The 19621-nt window shown below is 40.0% G+C and overlaps 1 protein-coding gene across 7 annotated transcripts in view; it reads right to left on the bottom strand.

Moving 5' to 3' along the window:
• The window catches only part of LOC133954971 (A-kinase anchor protein 13), a 110641-nt gene extending 99230 nt beyond the window's left edge, over positions 1-11411 (bottom strand). For 3 of the 7 annotated variants that reach the window (XM_062389594.1, XM_062389633.1, XM_062389618.1), the window contains exon 1: positions 11168-11410. The gene's annotated coding sequence lies outside the window, so the exon portion shown is untranslated. Of the gene's footprint in view, positions 1-4148; positions 4288-11167 lie in introns of those variants that run through there. The other 4 variants (XM_062389627.1, XM_062389641.1, XM_062389610.1 and 1 more) reach the window with 3 other exon arrangements.
• Positions 11412-19621: the final 8210 nt, after the last annotated feature.

Genomic DNA, 19621 nt, shown 5'->3' with positions numbered 1-19621 from the left:
ATTTCCAAAGTAAACATTAAGAGGTTATGGCGAAGTGTAGCGTTGGACCATTTTGAGTTAAAAAATGACTTGGTTCACTGCCAATACTGCAAAGCTATCCCCGAGACTGGGGGAGACGAGAAGCCTGCGTTGTCTGACACGGTCGAGGGGAGCGCAAACACCGGAGCCGCGGCCAGGCTAGCCAAGTTAGCACAGAGCTACCTGTGTATCATGGGGACGTCAGTCCCCTCAGAGCGAGTTTTTTCGGCGGCTGGACTGACGGTCACCAGGCTGCATTCGCTCATGTTAACCTCGGGGAATGTTAACATGAGCTTTCTCAACGCAAACCCGTAGGCTGGTGCTAAGGTTGTATGTGTGTTACTGGTTATTTTTATGAAGCTTTCTCGACTTGGTGCCTTGTTTGATAGTTTTGAGTTACATTTTGCAAAACCTGTCAGACCTAAGTATTAAATATTTGTGGTTAAGTTGTTGTTTAACATGATGTTTTTTTATATCATTATTTTATTTTGGAGAAAAAAAACGAGGGTCAGTTGTGTTTAGTAGCACGGGCTTCTAGCTGTCGGCTCCGCTGTTTAAGATTACGGCAGCGCATATTTTGTTCATCTTGTAATAAAGATCTCAATGAGGAAACACGCCTTGTTTTTTCACTGCATTTTAATATAGCCTATAAATAGTGAGTTTTTTTACTTGAAAATATTAATGATTAATCAAAAATTGTCATTATTTCTCCCGACGATTGATGAAGACTATTTAATCGAACGCCCATCCCTATCCACAACCATGCCACCTTTTAGGGTTCAAGACCCAACTGTGGTAGTCTTGCTTAAGATGTGAGGCCCATTGCTACCACATGGCAGAGGTGCCATGGAAAGCTTTAAGGCTGGGATAAAGCCTGTCGGGAGACAGTGTTCATATGAAGTCTCCAATGGTTAAATGATCTTCATCATGTGACGGTGTGGCCAAGGGGTTAGAGCGGACGGTAGAGCGGGCATTCTCCAACATGAAGGTTGCCGGTTCAATCCCCACTCTTCCCCATCTGCATGCCGAAGTGTCCTTGGCAAGATACTGAACCCCTAAATGGCTCCTCATAAATGTTGAGTGTACTAAAAATGTAAGTCGCTTTGGACAAAAGCGTCAGCTAAATGACATGTTATGTAATCTTCACTCCTCTTATTATTATTATTATACTGTATTTATCCACTTGTATTTGGTACATCTTACATATCTAATTTGATTGAAAGACTTGGAGCATGAGTTGCATGTTGAATCATATTTTCCATTTTTAAGTTGCTGTGGGAATGAAGACAAAATGAAAGCAGACATATTTAGGTCAAATAACCATCTGTACTTTTCCTTTAGTTTTATGCCAAACATGAACAATATCTCACTCATAATGATAGACTTAAACTCCTGAACATATCACTCAGAATCGTGAAAACAGCAAGTTTCCTTTATCAAATAACAGTGGCAATCAAAGTCTTCAAACATGGGACACTGAGGACTGGGGCTCAATGTGACTCAGAGGTTTGATATTTAACTCAAGACATTTGTTTAACCTCTAGTGTGTTCTCCCAATAGTCAACCATTAGTTACAGGCCTACCACTAAAAAATGACGTACACCGACTGCACTCAGCCACAGCACAAGCCACCATAGTAACAGTGTGTCTGCTTTGTGTTGAACACTCAGCTGATTCTTTTTACGGTTCACTATCAGCTCTGCTCTTCTGAGGCTCGTCTAAATTAGTCAAGGCTACATCACATTATCAACAATGCAGCAACAGTAACTTGGACACACCACGTTGACTACCATTTAGATAGTCACGGCTGTTTGATTTAATCTAACCTAGCTATTGTCTCTATGGACAGATATGAGGCCTTAGTGGTGACGAGACCGCACCGGGACACACAAAAGCTGCCTCTGTGCAGAGACTGCACACAAACGCTGGCTGACAACACAAGGCCAGGGGATGAAAGGTCTCCTCAGTGTTTGGTGACAGTTATTACCCTCTCCACTGAAACCAAATACCTGTGGGCCCAGATAGCATTATCTTATTGTGAGGTGCACTGGGGGCCGGCCTGTAATCAGGGCCTGAGCCTTGATCAGCGCTCCTCCCCAGGTTTGATGCCATCCCCTCCCCACTGTTTCCACCACCATGAGGCTATGAAATACTATGAGACTGTATGCATATTAAAAGGAATATTTTTTTGCGGAAGATTATATAACATCTGTATAGGAGGAAAACACCAGAAGATAACTAACTTAGGTTATCACAGAGATTGGAAAAATAGGGAAATAGGTACAATGAATCATTTAGATATCTCGTTGCAAAAAAGAGCTGGAAGGCAGTTTTATTACCTTTATTCCGAGCAAAACTAGACGATTCCCCTTGTTTACAGTTTTAGCTTCTATGAAGCTAAGACGGCTGGCTGGTGTAGGTAGCTTCATATTTGCTTCACAGATATGTAGGTGGCTTCAATGTTTTTAGTTTGTGAGAACATGACATAGTGGATTTCACAAAATGGCTGACTTTGCATTTGAACAATGAGAGCCTCTACTTGAATCAAAGGGACTCCTTCACAACGAACAAGCTGGGACATTTTTTATATTATATCTTATATGTATCAAACATATTATATTGTGCAATTTAACTTGTTGAAGTCTGCTGCACTTGGTCACTTATTATGTACAAAGTGAGAGCAGGGGTTAGGGTGATTTGAGAGTGTTGTTCAATTATAATGAGGCAGTTAAAAGAAAAGAAAATAGGAGCTCAGGAGCAAAGAAAATACGTAGAAAGACAGCGAGACATCTGAGTTTAGAAAAGGAAAGTGGCTGTTCATCCCTTCTGGGAGGTAAGAGGTTTAACTTGGAGAATCCTGAGCAATGTTAACCTCAGTCTCATAGCAGGCCTGATCAGATTAATATAACCTTCCCACTGCAGTAAGGGCTGTGTATTGTTAGGTTACATAATTTCAATTAACAAAGGAATTTAATTGATATGCATCAAAAGGCAGTTATTCAACAAGACCAATAAGCTCTGATAGTGACCACAGTGGCTTTGTGGTTTGTAGTTGCATTATAAAGGTTGTATTATATAGGTTTTTAGTTTGAATCACCCCCTTTCCCACTTCTGTGAAGCAGAGATATGCAAGTTTAGTCAATCAGAAACTCTAAATTGGTCACAAATATGCACGCATTAGTGTGTTTACCCTGGGATACAATGATGACCTCCCCAGGGTCTTTACAATGAGTTACACTTCAACCAGACACGTAACCTTCAATCCACTCTGTTTCTCTAGAAATAGTTAAGATTCAGAGACGTGTGGAACTAAAACAACTGCAGTGGTTTAAGGAAGTGCAGTGCAGTAGTTATGCAACTGATGTGTATGAAGGCCTCACTTCCCCCACTGATTCATCCTTTAAGTAACAAGGAAGTCAGCCCACAAGAACACTTTATGTCCCTAACAGCTAGCTCTGGAACAAACTACAGCTTGTTCAAGAAAATTGACTTGAGTAATGGAGTAAATTAACTGAATAGTAGATATTGAGATTAATGAGTTGCATTATGGGAAATGTAGGATGCAACATTTTGAGATTTTGCACATTCTAGAGATTAGAATTCAAAACATGAGTTCCAATTTAACAATTGTGGATTATATATTTTCTGAAATACTAATGTAGAGGTTAAAAATCTGTGTCCATATAAGGTGTCATTACAAAACTGTAATTATACATTTTCATTATATATAACCAAATTGAATTGTATCTTGTATGTAGCACATCTGAGACAACAGAGTTCAAATAAACAATTTCCGATAAGCGAGGCCCCAATACAACTAAAGAGTGGACTCTTTGCTAACACGTGTTGTGATCACAGAAACACAGGTTGCTAAGCAGAGTCTGTGCATCACAGTCAGACTTTGCCCTAGAGGATATCTTCAAAACAACAACAAGTAAGAATAACCTTAAATTCAAGATTCATCTACAAACATATTACAGCTTTTGTTTAGTTGACATCATCACCTACAACCTAAAAGCTAGGGTTACTTAATTGTTCCCCTACCTTTGTCACATCAAACTACTGAGACACTTAAAAAGCATATGTCTTAGCTAATACAGCACACATGAAGACATTGATGGAAACCTTACCCAAGCTCTATCTGATGAACACTGCTTCTACCAAACTCCTTCAGGTGCACATTAAATTCATCTTAAGCTCATCAGGGCGAGCAGGTGTGTTTATACTAGGCAGGTATCGTCAGCAGTGGGCATGCAAGCTCTCACCACACTGATTACACAGAGCTAAATATGGCTTTGTGCTAACACAGACAGTACGCAGATCAAAGCGCTGATGTCAGAGGGGAGAGGCGGAGTCTGCAGGCCACCGGTCAGGTGATTGCTGCAACTGCTACAGCGCAACTATCCTGCCTCTGCTCTTTGACCATCTTCTTCTAGAGCTGTAATCTGAAGCGTAGGCCGAGACAAAGCCGCCATCTCTTAAGGCAAATGACAAGGTTTTGGAATTGATTCAGTTGCAATTCTATTCTACTTTAATTTTTGAGCCGCAAATCATAATGTGGATTATCTCAGGCCTTTCACACCTGAACAGTTTTTTCCCCATGGCAGTGGGGCTCACAAACAAGCCCCCCCCATCACACTGACTCTGCTGACCCCCCCCCCCCCCCCCCCACCCTCGCACATAATTTATAACACTACATTATTGGCACTACCACCAATCTTTGCACCTTAAAACCGAACACAACACATTTACTGTATATATTATTTTTTCGATATTGTTGTTTTTTATATTGATGTTTATATTGCTCTATATTGTTGTTTTTATATTGTTGTTTGTAAAGTGCACCAACCACACCAAGGCAATTTCCTGTATGTGAAAATATACAAGGCAATAAAAAGAATTCTGATTCTGATTCTGATTCTGATAAGGTCGAGACCTTAAAATGTTGGTGGAAAAGGCTTACAAAATAGTCTGTCAACAGTTTCTCAACCTTAACTTATGAATCACAGAAAAAGGACATTGGTAATGATGTGTTTTTTCTGATTATGTACAATAAATGTAAATGTATATTAATCCAATCCATAAATATTCAATAAAGCTCTGAATTCTAAGCTTTATCTAAATAAAAGTATAAAATTACTGTCTCTAAGACAACGTTTAGCCAATGATAACTTCAAGAGAACTAAGTTGCAACAAATTAGTATTCAAGTAATTTTTCAAGCAAAAATGGTGGGGACAAAGATGTTAGGACTTTGCTGAAATTCTCTGTCTTTTAGAAGAGTAAATTAATATATTGGCGTTTTGACTGTTGCTTGGACAAAACAGAAACCTAAATCTCTGAAATTTGTCTGACCACATTATCAAAAGTCCCCCAAATAATTTATGGAAATCTACTGTGCACCGGACAGAAAACTGTTCTTAACAACATCTGGAGGAATGCTGGTGTTTTGGGGAGTTACAAATTGAAATAGGTAACAAGCTGCTTGGCCTTTTCCAATTTTGTTTAAAATCTGTGCATCTGTCAAACGTCCTACTCAAGCCATGCCAAGTTAACATATCTGCTCTGATCCTAACACATTGCACAGATATATCAAATCCTGAGTACTGGTGAGTGACACACATACAGTTGACAATAAATAGTGCAGGGATAGTACCTACACATACGTTAGGGTCCACAAAAAGGAGTAAGTGTCAGGTCTGTATCACGGCTTAGCATCACAAAAACACCTGCATGCAGCCATATTGTGCGTGGCTGGAAAAGATTCACAGGCAGGAAATTACAAACATCACCTGTAAATAAGCTGAAGACTGATTTCAGTATACATGTACATAGAAGACTTCCTCCAAATGGCTTTAATCCAATAAACCAATGCTGTACTAAAAATCCAGATTTTGTAAGTATCTATTTCCTTCCATTTATATTTTACACCCCTGTCCTCAGTGTTAGATGTAAGATCCACATGCGGCAAATTCATAACACAGAGGTGGAAGGAATTTGTGCACTTATCTTAAGCCTAACCCTAACAAACCAAACAGAGTGGTCAATTTCTCTTTTTCTCACATAAACTTAGCACTGGCACATTATGGAAAACCTTTGCATCACCACAGGAACGGTAACAATTAACCAGAAATTCTGTCTTATATTTCCAGCTGAAAAAAAACACTCCAGGGTACAGAGATTGAACAAGCTGCAGAGAGTGCTCATGTAATAGAACAGGCAGCATGGCTGCTGTTTGGCATGCTGAGAGGATTCCAGCAATTCCAGTCTTAACAAAAACTAAGTCAAGGCTTATTGTGAATATCAGTAGGGAATTCAGCAGTCGCCCTCCCAGGCATGCAAAACCCGTCCCTGAGATGGCTCTTAATCATGAACTATACCTGGAAAATTTCCTCTAATGCCTCCATTCAACAGTAAATACAGTGTAATTACAAGGCTGACACTGTGCGTATCCTCCATCATCATTAAATTAGGGGGTTTGTGAAGATGAGAAATTGTCCGGGTTCAGTTTGGAGCCAGCAGAATCATCACGGTAATTTACAATACTCTGAATGGGAAGCCAACTCCTCTTTCATTTAAGATTAAGATTAAGATTAAGATGCATTTATTAGTCCTAAACACATGCACAGACATGCACAGGCACACTCATGTAGGTAGGGAAATTTAACCTCTGCTTTTGACCCATCTGGTGCAGGACACACAGAGCAGTGAGCGACAATGTACGGCGCCCGGGGAGCAGATGTTTGGGGAGTAAGCTGCCTTGCTCAGGGGCACTAGACAGGGTAGGGAGAATCCTCTTGGATTTTTGGGCAGATCAATCCAGGTTCGTCTTTTGTTGTCTCTCTGTGGAGTCGAACCAGAGACGAACCAGAGACCTTTTCTGCCCATAGTCCAAGTTTCTGCCACTAGACCACCGCCTTTGTTTCTTGTACTGGAGCTAAATACATATTTTTGACTGGGACGTCCTCACAAGTGAGCCTAACGTTTGCTGGGACACAGAGAGCAGAGTTATAAGTTTTGTTTTGTGCAAGTCTTAGTCTCAAATTAATACAAATGTCACTGTGGATAGATGTTTACTGGTTTGTTGAGTGTTGACAAACTAACAGCGCAACTGCAGCTTGGTGTACTGTAGCACTCACAAGGTCCGATATTTGGTAAACAAGCTTATTGCCTTTCTGGCAGTATGTCTGTGCATTACATTTCTGGCTACATGCAGCAATGGCTTAGTATAATGACTGGAACCAGGGAAATGCCTTTGTACCAGGGGGGCTCTAAGCATGAACTTCCCTGAGTTGCCCCTGGTTGCCTGGAAATGGCTTCTAGCCAAGAAAAAGTCAAGCACATAATTCTCCTACAAACCAGCACATTTTTATATTTACATTTCTGATTTCTGGAGAGTACATTTTGAGCAAGCTAAAATATATTTTCGTCTTCATGCTATGCTAAGCTAAGCAGTTTCTGGCTGAAGCCTCATAGTTTCTGAACTGACTAGAAATTATTATCGTCTAATTCAAATTTAACTAAGCAAATATAATTCAATAATAATAATCATTACAATTCCAATAGGGCCTCCCACTGTCAGGGCTCGGGCCCTAATAATAAAATCAATTTCTTACTAAAAAAGCTATCATGTTCAGACCCAACAATATAAATTTATGCAAAGAAACTTTTAGCATGGCAATGAAGAGTTGAATTAATTGTGGCAAAGGAAGTGAAAGATCTGTAGTGTTTTGTTCAAGTCTCAGGACTTTCCGTACCCATATGCATATTTAAGTATTATCCACACATTCTGATATTTGAATTACTTGCTTTTTTTAAAACAAGGATGATCTTCTTCCAGATGAGCATTTGATCTTTGCATCATAACCTACATCCAACCATTTCAACAATGGGCAAACATGTGTTGGTATAGATCGTCTACTGCTTAGCTGCAGTTGACTGTTTCTTAGCTTGAAGCAATGAATTACAGAATTGTAATTCATTATCCATGTTGCATTCACCACTGGTAGTCACAGCTAATGTCACATGATATGGCGTCAAGGTGTCACATGATAGAGGAGTGTGACCTATCAGAGTAGGCTACATCATAATTGATTAGATCCTCCCAGGAAGCAAACATGGGTCATGCATCTGCGTCATCGTTTCTAACAGTCTCGGTTTCTGCCTGCAGACTAACACGCAAGCATGCAGTTTATAAAGTTAAACCGGGCCAGCAGCCAGTATGGACTCCATGTGTAAATGTAACAAAGGTGAACAAAAAGTGATTCTGTAAGTCTGATGCACCTTTACAAAGTAAGAAAAGGTGTATTCCCTTCTTTTATAAAGTCCCCTTCCCCGCCTAACCAACTGTTTTACACGGCTTGGGAAGGGTTGGGATATTGAAATATGATGATTTCTATATTGAAACATCAGTATGGATGATAACATCGAAGATGGGGTGTCACATCTTTAATGAGCTCCTATGCTAATATTCATTAGCAAAAGTCATTGGCATTAGCAAAGCAGTAGAGAAAACATTCCACTCCACTGTTGAAATAACCAGGGATTTTTCATATCAGCTTGTACTGTTACTGATGGCAGGTCTAGCTTAGACATGTTGACTGTTTGTTTCGACCTACAACACTTTAAGTATTTGTCAAAGAAGACAGCATCATCCATCGACCCTCTCACCATTGGATATGCTTACATTCAGAGGCACCGACTCAGATTTACAGGCCAATCCACTCAGACATAGAAGAAGTAGATGACTAGGTTTCCAAAAGAGACAACAAAGGTTAGAGTTAAGACTGACTGTAAGAAGCCCCTGCAATGACAGCAAGACAAACAGCTGCTTGTCACAAACTGTCTGAGGAGTCAAAACCAGTGATTACAAGGCTCATGCCACCACGTTAGAAGGGCGATAACAACTGTATCCAGTCCCTGTCATCCATCCTCTCTGACAACAAACACAGACACATTTCTGTGAGGTAGGAGGTATTAAAACAAATGTTGTTAAAACCTGTCTTTCCAGCTGCTCCTTCACATTACGTTAATTTCCTCAGGGCGCGGGTTGTAAATTAATCATTGATGTAGAATCCGAAGATCCAGTATTATTATGGTAGGGTAGAGAGAAGGGTTGGGTAGAGTTCAGTGTGGGCATTAGGACAGCATACAGATTAGGAACATGGGGCCCATGATGTGACTTCTGAGGAAACCTATGAGTGTGTTATAACATGGGAAACCAGAGGGCAGCCATGTTTATACGCCTGGTCCTTTGAATATTTGGGTGTGTGTGGATAAGTGGGTGAGGTCAAGCGAGTGCAAATTAATTAGTAGGCTACTGTTTTCTCTTACATATGTGCAGATTCTCCCACGGGCATGAAGAAATAAAGCATGAAGTGAAATCAGCTCATGCATCTGGACTTCCTGAATGAGAAATAGCTCTACAGAGTCCTGAAATGTTCCAGCAGTGGCTTTATAATGGTCTAAGTGAAGTTTTATTTGGGATACTATCAGTGTAATGATTCCCATGAAGACAGTTATGGCTGGGAAGTATTTATCATTATATCACTATTGTTGTAAAAAGTACTTTTATAGCACAAAGTGGATTTATATTCTTGATTAATAAAGCATTTTAATGAATGTTATTTCTCACAGAACTGCTTGCGAATTCCTGGAAGCTGAAAAATTACCCTTTTTTCTTTTACTTAATTACTATGGAGAACAGCATCAACAACACATAATACATTTTTTTAAACAAATATGTTTATCACCTATTTTGCATTTAATATGTGGAAAATGGACGATGCATACATTTAAAAGTAAGCGGGTGTGTCCAATTTGCAGAAAATTTGTTTTGTTTTGTTTTCTATTCAGAACTGCTTATTGCTCTGTTTTATAAGAGGAAAAATGTTTCTGTATATATGGATTATGTGCAAAGGTTGAAGTGGCTGTTTACGTATGAAAAAAAAGCTCATATTCAGTCAATTTGAATGTGTAATAGTTCTGTAAGCAAGAGCAAATTTGGAATTTCTTTGGATTGTTCTCTCTTTTCTGTGTGTCTCTTCGCATGTGTCTTTTTTCCACGTTAATTATGGGTGTCTTGTTATCCAAAGAAGGGATGAACCAAATGCATTGACATGACACAGAAGTAAAAGAAGTCACAAAGGTATATTTATCATTAGGCCTAATATTAGTTATTTACATATATATGTAAATCCTAATTGTCTATGTCTCAATTAATAAGGCTTGGCAGTTTTTAACTCATACAAAAGACTACACCTTAATGGCTTTAACGTCTTTTCAGAGATGTTAACACACTTAAGTCACGTTTTTTTATATATTGTAACTTGGAATATACAGCTTAAATTATCCCTTCTCAATTTTTGTTTGTCATTTGATTTGTTTTGTTCTTTTTTGTGTGTCCTCAACATGTTTTGTTCAGTACTTTTTTCAACATAGGGAATATTCCTAATTGCCAATAACATATTTTTTGTGATTTTAGCAGTTAAATCGTGTTTTTATATAAACACATATATATATATATATATATATGTTCCACACTTTAAATATACAGCGTTTATGATATATATATTTTTTTGTCTTTCTTATTAGTGACATGTATTTGTTCCCACATGTTTTGTATGGGTGTCTTTCTAATGCCAAAAAGGGATGGACCAAATGCATTGACATGACACAGAAGTTAAATATACATGTATCTATATTTATCATAAGGCCTTGTTATATTAGTTATTTACACATATGTATATATATATATTTCTAAATACTTTGTCTAAATGCTTGTTTTATCCTCTCATAAAGAATACTTCTCCACGGCTTTGACGTCTCTTTGGTGATGTTAACTTACTTAAATGGGGTTTCTAACATACAGGGCTCACAGACTTTGACTCCATGTCGCATATTACTGCTCCGGAGCTGTGGTTTCGTGTGTTCGTGTGTTCGTCCAGGTCTGTGGGGCGGCTGAGTTCACAGAAACCTGAGAGGTTGCCACATTGGACCCTGAATGAGGAAGGATGTCATGGCTACCAAGCAACAAGTTAAAAGAGCCATGGAGCCGCTCGTGCTGAACACAGGAAGAGACGAGCTAACGACGCAGCTCAGCGGCGGCGTTAGCTTGTGGTAGCAGCTACATGTGGAGATGACTCCTCTTACCTTAGGCAAAGGACGCAGCTTTTGGACGCATAATAATCCCGCTAATGGCCGAAGTTTGAGCGTCGGGAGCGCGCGGCTGGTAAAAGTCCTCCAGTGGCTCTCGGAGTGGAGAAGTGTGAGCGCCTCTTCTTCCTCAGTCAGTCCCGGGAGAGAAACATGAGAAGTGAGACTTTCTTACAGTTGTTACTGTTTCCCAGGACAACTCTGTGGGAGGAGTCGGCGGCTATTCCGAGCTGTTCCTTCTCTGCGCCACTTCCACTTCTACCACTTCTACTCTTCTACAGCGGCCGAACAAAGCCCAAACAACCGCGATCACAATTTGATTTATGCACGTTCACGCTCATGTAAGTTAACAGCAGTATGAGTTGTGATTGGGACTTTTCCTCATAAGGACATGGAGTCGCGGTCACACTTCTACCGCATGATGAAGCTAGCACTCACAATACCAACTTCCTGTTTTCGATTTTAAAAGAGAACATCACAAGGTTCGATTTCACTTTGAGTCTTCATTCTTTTTACAGGAGCTCATGTAGATTTCTGGGGACCAGTACTAAAACCAAAACTACAGAATTAAACATTCCCAATATCAACATACCAGTCCATAAATATATATATTTCTTTAAGATAAGCCTGATTCCTAAGATTAAACCAAAACACAGAAGAGCCTTTTACACTTTTGCCACTCTATGCCACAGAGTTTGACAACGTTTCCATCCAGAGTGGGATCTTGGTCAGGTCCTTTTGTGGTTATTAAAGAGAATCGCCCATATTAATACGGTGCACCAAAAGGCTGGTGGGCTCTGTGGTGGTGGGTGGCTGTGATTTACCTGTTGTGTAAATCACAGCTACCGGCACTCACAAATGCAATAATTCAATTGGCCGATACAAGTCTGAGAAAACTAGGATAATATATTATGAAAAAGGACCTTAAAATGTACAATGGATTGATGGTAGTCTTCTTTTTTTGATATATAGATATATGTTTTGATCCTTTGTTTTAGTTGCTGCTGAGATTTTGCCCATGATTCATTAAAATATAAACATGCATGCAAATCTTTAATTCATTCTTTACTCTGTATAATCAAACTTTTCATATCGGCACCTAGCAGCAAACGTAATTGCAGAATTCCTCACATCGTCTGATATCCTCCAACATATATATCGGTCTACTTTTTAAAATACTTTAAATTGCTTCAAATCACCATTAACAATATTGGGCTATCCTATGAATCATCAGCATCACTTTGTAACACAACTCTTTGTTTTCATGCTGGAAATGACGAGAGTTCATGTCACACACGTGTTGTGTTGAACTTTGTTTCCCTTTCGATATGTTTCCTCGTACATATTCCTGAACCCACCATTACCATAACTTAACCACTGTGTGTGTGTGTGTGTGTGTTTGTGTGTGTGTGTGTGTGTGTGTGTGTGTGTGTGTGTGTGTGTGTGTGTATGTGTGTTTGTGTGTATATGTTCTTTTCTTACTTCAAACAGCTTGAAGTAAGAAAAGTATGTTTATGTTTTCTGCAGATGTAATAGACACCTAGCAGACAGAGCAGAGAAGACCAGCTGCAACAGATTCTTTGTCATTTTAACTTTAATGTGCTTTTATTGTGAAAGTAAAACTGTGGTAATACACGCAATGTCTTTATGCCACCTGCCAGTGATAAAGAAGTTTCCGTGTTCCCATAAAGGAAGACAGATGTGGAATTAGTGTTATTGCACAAAATGAAAAAAAGACAACTATAAAAACTAAATACATGAATTGAACTGATATGCTGTGCGTCCTCCTCCCCCGCTCATTTCCCCACCACTGTAAATGATAACTGCTTTTTAACATTGTAGAGGAACAACTGTAAATCCCATCTTGTATGGAGGGCTTTAGTATCACTACAGGGATAAAAAAACTTTAACATTTAAGCTAATTTCCGTTACTCTGTAGGAATATAGGCCTGAATGGTACATGTAAGGTCAGACATGTTACATGACTCTGTAGGAGCAGGATGTCCTGCCTTTCATCCGGAGTCATTCATATTATGGGCCAATTACTCATAGGTGGAAACCACACCTCCCAGTCGTTTATGTATGAATCACATATACTTGGTGTGTCCAGTGGTGCAAACATTAGTAATGTGTGTGTAATACTCTGCAGGGAGGTTTCAGGGCTGTCTCATGATGACAGTGCGTCACCTTTTAGCCAAGGGACAAAGAACACTCTCGTGGTTTGAACTGCCCTCTGCTGGTTCTAACGGCTCCTGCAATGACACAGGACACGAAGTTCCTGGGTCGTATTTACTTCTCAGTCAGACCCATAACATCCTGGAAAAGCAGCTCCACTCACAGCAGTGAATGGTTTTGGCCTCTCGACAAAGCAACTGTGAGTGTCTGTACTTGACTGAGATGGTTTCCTTGTGCTCAGATATGATGGCCCTGTTTAACATTCAAATGTCTCCATTCCTCAGTGGGCCACTGGTGTGAAATGTATTCTACTCGACACACGACTTCAAATGATCCAAATGATTGACCTTACTTTTCATCACGTTTCTATGCAGAAGGGTATCTGGGAGTGCAAAGCAGGGCCACGCTGAAAAGGAGAATTAATTTCACCGGCACTAGGCAACCAAGTTGAGTTTTATAAATTGAATTAGTTATTGCTTCAGAGATTAATCAAATTCAGCAGAGCCTCTAAAGAAACCTCATATGAAAATGGATAACACATACGGAAACGGTGTGTTTAAACTCTGCATATTCGGATTATTCTGGATCTTTTGAGTGACAAGAGCTTTTATAATGCGGCTTTGAAATAAGAACATCCAATGGCTTTCAGTCAACCATCTCCAGCATGTTAGCCACACGTCCAGACGAAATCCCTGTTAATAATTTAGGAGTGGTACCTTGGGGCAGTAGAGAAGGAGTTATGTAAGAAGCGAGCAGGGAGTCTGAGGGCGCTGAGAGTCATACAAGATTCTAGAGTCTGGGAGTACAGATTGAAGAGTGACCTATCAGGTTCCACTCAGACTTAGTGGACGCAACTCTCTCAGCATAGCTTATCTGTTGTTGTGGATCGTAACTGTGACAAAAGCATTACTGATGAATCAAACGGCTGTCCTCCCGCTTTTCCAAATAAATGCATGTTGCCGTAGAGAGAGAAACCACAGTAAATACGCTGTCTTCTGCCGTGGAGCGTCTTCAGCTGCAGCAGGTGAAAATAGAGACGTACATTTAAGCCTGATGGAGGGGCACAAAATACATCTCTGCACAATTTGTGGAACAGTTGGTACGACTCCATTTTTGTGTTTGTGCGTGAAGGAACATTCTGATGATTTTGGAAAGGACGCAAGCTGTCACTGGTGGACTAAATTACACATATGCATATTGGAAGAGCAGTTATAGCTACGGTGATATAAATACAACAAACTGCATCACAGTCTTTAAAGATCAACCTTCTGCAAAACAAGCTGCTCTGTGGCACTCATCAAGCCAGCATGCACACAGTCATCAGCACAACAGGTGTACACCTTCCATCACGACTGAACCACAGTACAGCGGCCGAGCACACATCCAGGCCTTCCTCTCGTCACCAGCATGAGCACGGAGTATTGTCTCCCACCTCACACAGGAACCGGCCGACGCTTAGATAAATGGCAGTTGGTATTGAAAAGACTCCTCGTCCATCGCCATGCTAAGCCGCCTACAGACACATTATTGCAGTTTGGAGCAGGAATGGAGGGACGTGGGGGGAATGCTGAAGCACGGGCTGTCCGCCGGCTGCCAGAACATGAGCGTGACGGGGAAACAAGTAAGACACAAAGAAGTACATAGCTGCCTTTGTAAGGTGCTTAAAAGAGGTTTTGTAAGTTGGAGGACTTGGATGGAAGCGATAGTGCTGAAAATACCCAAGCCAGAGTAAACACTTGGACGGAGACAAAAACACACTAGATGTGAGGGGAGGGGAGGGGAGAGAGAGAGAGAGGGGCGAGAGGCATATCATTTGGCTGAAGTGCCTTCGGAGTGCTGCATATGCTGTCTCACTATTCAGTTGAACACAAATAGCACCCAAAGTTTTTTTGTGTATTTACAGTTGATGGTTGCAAAATGGCTTGTTAGCACCCCTTAAGAATATTTATGACAATCAGTGGGTATATGTATCATGGCCAAACTGGCAAAACCCCTCATGGACCCACACCCTAAATTTGGGATATTGATCGTGATGTACAGTTCTTTGCTTGGTTTTTGCTATTTGTAGGGATTCTACTTTAATGAACGAATAATCGCATCATTTGAGTTTGTGGAAACAAGCAACCTCCCCAATGAAAAGTTGTGCAAATTGTTAGTTTTTCTTCATACAGCCATTTACATATCTTCTAAATATACAACTGATTGTTCACCAACTTGATGCTATTTTATTGTTAATTTTTGGCAGAGGCAGAGTTGGTTTGTTTTTTTAGGGGGGCTGAAATCAGCTGCCTGGACCAAATAGCAACATTGTTGATGAGAGCAGTGATTATACACCAAAACATCTATGAAGCTTATAACCCATGGTTACATGGCTTAATCATTGCTATAGATGAATGAAGTAAGTGAAGTTGCCAGGTCAGGTAAATAATTCACTATGTGTACATCACTGACCCTTCTGACATTATATACTTTATTGCGGAGTTAACAACATACCAGTCATGTTGCTGTTTTTCAGCTGGTTGAATTCTCACTCACTTTGCTCATTTTTAAGGAGAAATCTATTGATGCATTTAAAAGTCAATGGTCCTATGAAATCCTATGAAAAGAAAAATAAATGGATCCTATAACAAGTCTTTCTGGATACAGCTTATTTCACTCTGCCGCTGACTTCTATTGTTCTTGAGGAACCATTAAAAACACATCAGTGAGCCACTGTGGAAACCACTGGATGAAATGTTGCTTCATTAAAAGCTGAATGTGAGTTAATATGAGCACCACGTGTGTATTCATCCACAGCTGAAAATAATCTGCAACAATGGAATCATTAACTCCTCTATGAGCAATGATTACCAAATATTGGTGCCCTGCTGTTTGAGGAAATTACTTAGAAATAAAAAAAAAAGGAAATTGTGATAAAGTATCAATAGACTTCCAACAAGAAGACAATGACAAAAATATAGAAACACCTTAATCCTTATCCTTAAAACTAACCAACTTCTTTATTGCATGCCCTCTTATTAAAGGTTTGCAGCTTTATAAACACTTAACAGGTGACTTTAAATGTTTACCACTATAACAAAGGTAAATATAAATAAAAAAGCATTCCCAGGAAAAGACTTTTCTATTCTTCAAAAAAAATATTATTGTGTCCAGCAACTTATTTCAATCCCTAATTCTCTTCCAGTTCTTTTAAGGGATCCCGAAAGACACGCCTGGAGTTTAATTGGTAAACTTTGTTGCAACAGAAACCAATATATTTGAATACATGTGAAAACACCTCATAGGAAGAATATAAGGTTTAAAACATGGTGTAAATTACCTCGTTTTCGAGTTGATATGAATATGGTTATAAAAGGGCTTCAATGTAGCTCTACAGTCTACACCTTCCTTCCTCATTTTGTGACTTGATCAGCCCTTCCAGTAACCAGACGACCCACCAGTTGACAGGATTGGCTTCTTAGGTTTGTGACATCACAAACCCTGGCTGTTAGAATTCGCTTTGTCTCAGACTGGTATTTTTTTTTGTTAAGTTAAGGTGGAAATACTTAGTACTGGTTATATCACCCAAAATGTGTTTTTTCATCAAATAAAACCATTTCATCGGAGCTTGAATATAGCAGTCCCTGTCATGTCCACAAGATGTCAGTGTTTGTGGAGCTGCAGGTCAGTAAATCCAGTTGATCCCATCAGCTGGGATTTGTTCAGTCTAAACACACCACTATACAAATCACTGTCACACAAGCTCTCTCTTTCTCTCTCTCTCTCTCTCTCTCTCTCTCTCTCTCTCTCTCTCTCTCTCTCTCTCTCTCTCTCTCCATATCTCTCTCTCTCTCCATATCTCTCTCTCTCTAAGAGTGTGTGTGTATAAGGTAAAATAGCTTTTTCTGCATATATTCAGATGAAGAAGAAAAAAATGTAGGTCAAAGTTCATCAACCTAGGCATCTTTGTCTAAGTCTCCCTGTTTCCATGCATGTACCATGTGTGTGTCCATGTATTCAATCCTATATGCACGCCACAGAGCCGGTCAGGTGACTTAAGCCAAACGGGCATTTCCAATCAGATCAGAGGGATGTGGGGAGGTTGGACCCACACTACCTCCCACCCACTTCCACATCCCACCTCAATTCACTAAAGCCCAGCAGATTACCTCCGGCAGATCTTTGCTCTTTAATTAGGAGCGAACAGGAGGAGTAAAGTCACAGTGATTCCACACACACATAATTCAGAGATACATGGTTATGGAAAGACACAGGGAGGGCCTGATGTATTGTTTCTGACACATCTCTCTGAATATCTCTGTGTAAGGTCTAGTGTTTTTAGATATGATGTTTAAAACACAGTTCAACCGGCACGTGAAAGAAGAATTATACACTTCATATCTCTGCATTGCAGAGGACGAAGTAAGGAAATCACTTATTCTAAAAAGTATTTTCATTTTAATTATAATATTGCACTCTCAATCACATGGAGAGGGGAAAAGAGCTAAAAACAAAGCTGTAGGTGTGCTTCAAGCCGAAAAAAAGTATTCCAAAAAACCTTTTCACAAAATGCATCACTTCCATTCAGGCCCAGTTAGCAGAGAAATAAAAGCACAAGTGTATTTCAGTAATTGTACCAGCAGGGCTTTGCTTACTGGATCTGCCTTGTTTACTCAAAGTTATTTTCCTCCCATACACACAGGACGAGGAACTAACAAAAGCAAAAGGATACAGAAACCCTGAGCGGCTAATAAATTATATTTCAGAGAAATCTAACTGAAAGCAAACAATGTTGACGTTTATCAAATGTTCATTTAAAACAAGAAAAGCAGCAAAAGCAAATAGGTCCCTCAATCCAAGTCAACATGAACCATATTCTAATCAAAATAATGTGCATTTGCAGAGTCTGCATAATAAACTTTAATTCCCTGATCTTCAACAAGCAGTTACTAAAGGGGCTGCGAGTGTCAGAGGCAGACACAAACATTCACGTGACCCTGAAATCATTGCGGAATTCACCGGAGGATAATAATAAAGCTAACTTGCAAACAGTGGTTTCAAATTAAAGCACGGATTGGGTTTATCACTCTGTCCCAGAATCTTCCCTGTGGATGCTATTAATTTCCTGGATGCTTGTATGAGACGTTTCTGTGATGCAGTATGCTCGCCATCGCAGGGATTGTGTGAGTCGGCATCGTAATCCCAGTGTGTTTGCCAGAGGACTGAGCTGTGCAGATGAAGGGCAGAGACGTTGGGGAGTTGGCAGCCACAACTCTAACTTTCCCCTCACAGGAGAACTGACACCAACACGATCTCGCAAAGATGTGATTATTTACATTGACAGGATGAAGGACTGTTGGGGCTGAATTCTGGATTATATGGCTGGACAGGTCTAAGAATGTCATGGCATACTGATGCACTGCAGCATGCGATTGGTGGAGAGCGTGCGTGGATGGATGGGTAAAGGGCGTGATGGGCGGGGCTTTGAGGAGGGGTTAGATTGAGACAGAGAGTATGGGGGCTAAATTTAGCCAATGGCTCTGCTGGGGTGGAGCTAATCCTCTTTGCACTCGAATTATCAGGCCTTCGGATTAGAGAGCTTTGCCTCTATGCAAGACATCTACTCTCTATAATGATGTCCCATAGCAGGACATACCATGTCTCCAGGTGGGGGTGTGTGAGTTGGCAGACTGGCGGCTGCAGTGAATAAAGAACTTGCTCAGTGGCACATAGACATTCACTTTTTATAATGTAGTGTATGTAGTCAGAGCCATTTTGAAGTGCTGTTCATATACTGACAGTAATATATTACCCACAATGCAACACATTAAAAACACCATTATAATTTTTCTGTAGTATTATAATAAAATAAAGGCTGTGTGATTTGTTGGTACACTCTATCATCCTCAGAGGATAAATGATAACAATAATGGTAAATGGATCTGTATTTATAGAGGTGCTTTTCTAGTCTTGATGACCACTGAAGGTATGTAGCAGCACTTATCATTAGATCCAACCAACTCTAATGTTATACATGTTTACATGCTCATTTCATATTAATGCGTATTCAAGTTTCACTATCAAATATTTACACTACAAACAATTGTCTGCATGAAAACACATATCACTGTAGTAATAACATTACAGTTTTGCCATTAACACACATTCATACAGTACATACAGTATATCACACACAGCCGTCAGGAGCAGCTCTGGGTTCAGCATCCTCCCCAAGGACAATGTGTGGAATGGGGGAGATGATGATCAAACCGTGATTATGGCAAGACCCGCTCTACC

This window comes from Platichthys flesus, chromosome 1 (assembly GCF_949316205.1).
Source record: "Platichthys flesus chromosome 1, fPlaFle2.1, whole genome shotgun sequence".
NCBI classification, from domain to species: Eukaryota; Metazoa; Chordata; class Actinopteri; order Pleuronectiformes; family Pleuronectidae; genus Platichthys; species Platichthys flesus.
Note: the sequence above shows the minus strand (reverse complement) of the source record. Positions and strands in the feature narration are given on the sequence as shown.